The sequence below is a fragment of the Belonocnema kinseyi genome, chromosome 8 (assembly GCF_010883055.1).
Source record: "Belonocnema kinseyi isolate 2016_QV_RU_SX_M_011 chromosome 8, B_treatae_v1, whole genome shotgun sequence".
Lineage (NCBI taxonomy): Eukaryota > Metazoa > Arthropoda > Insecta > Hymenoptera > Cynipidae > Belonocnema > Belonocnema kinseyi.
The window spans coordinates 105,191,318-105,196,819 of record NC_046664.1 but is presented as its reverse complement, the minus strand read 5'-3'; positions in this window follow the sequence as shown (position 1 = coordinate 105,196,819).

Genomic DNA, 5,502 nt, shown 5'->3' with positions numbered 1-5,502 from the left:
ATAACTCTTCGGGGAGGAACAGAACTCTCACCAGAACACCTGAAACTTTTAATGAAAAATTTCCTTATGATTTTACAATATTCAAAACGCTGTAACCAAGATCAATACAGAGCTCGCCAATGAATTTCTCGTTGAAATTTACTTCAGGAATCACAATGACCTCTGGGAAAACTTTGCTAATTTCAAATAACCTCTCACTGACCTTGACCGTTACAATTGACTTATGACTTGGGTACGTACCTGTACGTAGAATTTGCGCTCTATCGATTGCAGATGTAAAAAAGGGGGTTTCCATTTAAAAAAAATAAAGTTGACCTTCAAGAATCCATGAAGGTCAAGTTCAAGGTCAAAGTGAAGTTCACCATTTAATGTCTCGTTGAAATTTACTTCGGGAAGTATACTGACCTCTTGAAAAACTTTGTTAATTTCAAATAACCTTTAACTGACCTTGAACGTTACAATTGACCTATGACTTGGGTGCGTACCTGAACGTAGAATTTTCCGCTCTATTGATTGCAGATGTAAAAAAGGGGGTTTCCATTTGAAAAAAGAAAGTTGACCTTTAAAAAGCCATGAACATCAACTTCAAGGTCAAAATTAAGGTCACCATTGAATTCATCGTTAAAATTTACTTCGGAAATAACCTTCACTTTTTTGAAAAATATGTTGCCTGAGGAAATATTCAACCGTCCCGGGACTTTTTGGACACCCTGTATAAGGAAGAAGCCAGTATTGTTCAGACAGATGATTGCCTGTTAAGATTGGGCGATTGCTCGACTTAATGCCACTACAGCAGTGCCGGATCCAGGGGAGGTGTTAAGGTGGTCAACCCCCCTCCCCCCGAAACTTTTGACCTTTCGTATTATAGGCCGAGGCCGCTAAGCTATGCCTGGGATATATATATTTACCCCCCCCCCCAGAAATATTTGTCCAAGTCCGCCTCTGCACTACAGAAATCTTCCTCGTAAATAGCGCAATATCAGTTTTCATGTGACATTTATGAGATGATCCAAGGAAATGTATTGTACAGTTTGTTCCATTTTGAATTCCTAATGTTGGTTTATATTTCTGCCTGTCCTAGACTCAAAGATATTCTTAATGCAGTTTGCCATGATTTAGTATATGTCCCTTTAATCTACTTTTTCTTTAGGAAGTACACTGGAACTTGGGTTGAATGAGTTCGGATTTCCTGCATTCCAGAATTGTTGCCGCGGCGGTTTCGAGCAGCCTCTGGTCACTGCATAACCAAACTTGAAGTATCAAATATTTATCCTTCTGTGAAACATCGCTAGACGGCGCTGGGGTTGTTCCTTCATACGTCATTTGTTTTCATATTTGTATTTGACATTTATTCATTTGATCGAAAATTTAACCCCAACCGATTCCAGGTGACGAACAAAAGTGTTATGTATTAGATTGTCTATCAAAACGTCAAAAATAATCTCATCATTTTCTTATAGATCCCATGCAGAAATTTTGGTGGGGCGTCAGTCGGGCCTCGATCGGAAAAAATTTGACACCGACAGAGTAATCTGTCTAGCGCCAGACCGTAAATGAAACGCCCTACCCCACATGGCAAATATCTGGACATCCGAAATGGGAGCCCGATCTGGCCCACATATGGGCCATTTAACATGAAAAAAATGAATCTGAATAAAAACTATTTTTCAATCTTCTTAATATTATTTTGGAATGATTTTTGTTAGACTAACGCACATGGGACACACGGAATGAGATTTAAAAAGTGAGGTTAAATTCGAGAAAATATGAAAAGCATTTAATCTATAATATTACTAATCCGGAAATTCAAACATTTTGTATAAAGTAATCTCTATTTCCACAATATAAGCAACAAAATATAAAATTGTAGGGAGCTGAAAAACTTTTTCTTTTTCAAATAAGTAGTGAATACACTTAAAATGACGACGTTTTCTTGAATACATTGCTGAAAATCTTCAGAAGCTAAAAATGAATTGTGAACTTTCTTGCAAACATTACTGTCATTTTAACACGTCATTTTATAATCAATTTATTTGAAAAAATTTACCTGTATCTTTGTAAGCTGAAAATATTTCCTTGCAAGAGGATCCAAAATGCAACGATACAACTGACAAAATACTTTTTCACAATACGAACATCGAAAATGGCGGCTTTCGTAGCCTGCGAAGCGGGACGAAAATGGCTGTACGCAGGTGAGCGTGTCCAAAAGTACTTTACAAACCCTAGAGTTTTCAAGCCTGTTATGACAAACCGTAGAGTATTTATACTTTCGCGAGTCACGACCTAACCATACCGGAGAAATTTCTCAAGTATGGCCACTACAGCGCGCACAAACTTTCTGTGCGCTGTAATGGCACCACTTACGTTGCAACGTAAGCTTCACGTCCCTTTGAAAGAATTGTCAATGTCTATTCGACAATATTTGTGCCATGCTCTTTCAATGTTCCTATTGTGGAAAATAGTATACGCGGCAAGGGGCTGAAGCCTCGCGAACACCAACTCGTATGTTGGCTGCATGCTCGTTTGCATTCGCTCGGTTACGCCCCTAGCTACGTAATGTACTAATGTTTCTGCATAAAAAGCGTGGAGTCTTAATTAATATATGAAAAATAATTGACTACTCATCTCGAATTTTGAGACGACGAGACAATTGAGTATAAAACCAGTACTGTTATTGTTGATATAAACTTATTTCCGGATAAATATTAGGTCGAATCTTGAACAAAATACAGTAAAACTCTTCTATAGCGTCGATTTTGGGGCTGACGGTGGGTGGGAACTAACTTATTATAGCCTGCTCTGTTTTAGTTTGTTCATGCTTGAGTTCTCGCTTCAGTGTCAGCCGAATATCTCGCGCACCCCGTACAGCTCCTGTTACACCTACATGCGGCGCGGCCCCAATTCTCGGAAGGGCTATGGAAGGAAGGGCTATTGAAGAGTTTCACTGTATTTGTATTTTTTAGTATAATTGGATTAATTATGATGCTGAACGACTTTTTTTAATCTTTGCCTAATAAAGAGATTAAAAGATATTTGTATTGGAATCAGTAAGTTTATCATTATATTTAAGTAATAAATAACACAGAATCAAATTTAAATATATAGCTTTAAGTTCTTTTAAAGCGTATACCGTAGAATACTTCTAAAAAACAGAACCAGTTTATATTCAACTCTTCAAAAATTGTTTCAAATATTTCACGACACAGAAAGTTAAAAAAAAAGTAATTATTCAATTAATTGTTTCGGATTTAAAAAGATTTTGGACCTTGAATTATTGGACAAGTGCTAATGATTTTCATCGAAGACATCCTAACGCGTTCCGTTAGGTGAATCGGTTTAAGACTTTAAGGGCGTTAGGCGTTTGGTACATAGTCAGTGCGTGCGTACGATCTCGGGTTCGTTTCTTAGTACTTGCGGATTTTTCAGTTCACTATGCTTTAGCGTCATAATCAAATATTATTTTATTTTTTCTGATAAATAACAAATCTTATTTTTATTCATCCATATTGGTGTGAGATTATAGAGAACCTGCTTTGATGCCACAAGTCCTACAGTAGTAGTTTGACCTTTAAAAGTGGGTCTAAATTTCGACTCGGGGCTCTCTTGCAAAAACATTACGGTGTCCTCAATACGGAAATACTTGAATAGAATATTTTGCCGAAAATCTAGCCATTTGAAAATGTGACACAGTGAAAGAATTAAATCATTACTCCCAAAAATAGAAGTCGTTGTATAAAATGCAGCATAAATATTTACTCTAAAATCAGAAAGAGATGCAGTCCATTTTAGCAAAGAAGTTTCAGCCTCCCCGTAGACCCCGATAGCTTTTTGAACGAAATTTGCACTATTTTTATCGTTGAAATCCGCTCGCAACTTCGATAAATTGTTTTTCACTAAAAAGAACATAAATTCATTTTCGATTCGATTAAGTAATGCTCCAGCTACATCGTCGATAATATTGATGACTACCTCTCTTTCCTTGTCTGAATACATACAAACGAACGAGGATTAAAAATGAAGCCGCCACGAAAATGTTTGATGGAATAAGGTGAATTCTGTCGTTCGGTCAAAATGGGGATATTTTACACATTTTTCCGTGAAAACAGGGAAGCAGGCAAGCCAAAATGGGAGCATGTACCCGTAAACGTGGACGCCTTGTCACACTATGTAAACAAAACAATATAACGACGATAACAGTAAACTTGACATAATCTTGTCTAACCTGCCCCAACCCGACGTGATTCTGACGCGAGCCACATCATATGCCTCCTTGCGGTAATATATGGAAAGTTTGATTGGGCCCAGGAGTGGGACTCCGATGTCGTTCGATTTCTCCAAGTTACTAAACTTCGATTAGACTAAAGTCGAAAGTCCCTAGAATGGTACTGGTTGCTATACAATCGAATTAAATCTTGATTCAACCAAATGTCATTTCAACTAAAATTCTATAGTTTGTGCACAGCGGATGGTGTTTCTCGGAAGAGGGTCGTGTGCGTAGTTAGAAAGTAGTGTGCGGTCACTGAGTTGTAGCAAAAATACACGGTTAGCGGCGTGACATGCAGACTACGAGTCTTCGATAAAGAAGAACTGATAATCATTTAAGAAATAATTAATGTAATAAAGTTGAATAAAACTATCAGTTGTTTTTAATTGAGTAAAGTGAAACTGGATAAATGTAAAGGAAATTAAATAAGTTTAAAAACAACAAAAATAAGTGAAAAGAGACCGATTTATAAAAAGTGTGTTTTTTCGTAATTTTTTATTTTGATTCGCCGTGAATGATTTTCGGTATGGGGTTATAGATTTGTTTTTTATTTGAATGTTACGAATTGTATTCACTTACATTAGGATATGTGCACGAGAAACGTGAAGCTGTTTTTTTAAACTGTAATAGTGGTATATTACTTTGAGGTTATGCACGTGGCACTATTTTTTTAAAACTTTATTACAGTTATTACGTACGATGAGGCGTCGCTCGCAAATGCGGAAGCAGTACCGGCCTTTGGGGGGGGGGGGGGGGGGGGGGGGGGGGGGCGAAGTTGGGTGCCACCCGAGGGCGCCGAGCGAGTAAGGGCGCCGCAGATGCCCTACGTTTCATGTTGTTTTCTCTTTTACATAGGATTTAATTAAAATGTTTTAGAGGTTTTAAAAAAGTGCGCGTTGATCATGACTAGATCATGACTTCTAAGAATTGAAAGAATACCATTGGTTAAAAACAGATGGAGATTTCTCTCGCTCTTTCTAATCAATGACATTATTTTAGTTCTTGGAACCTACTATAGGTTCGCTAGTGAGATGCCGCATCTATGTTTTCTGAATCAAAAAATATATTTCTTTGTTAGGAATTTATTTTGCCGATACAGTGTGACGTCACACTTAAATGCCTGAAAGTTAGAGCTACCAACCAGTGATCCCAGATCTGAAACGAGATGCGGTCCAATACTATGACAGGGCTATGTCCGTGTGAATATAGTAGGAGACGCTGTAAATGACTGAGTTGCG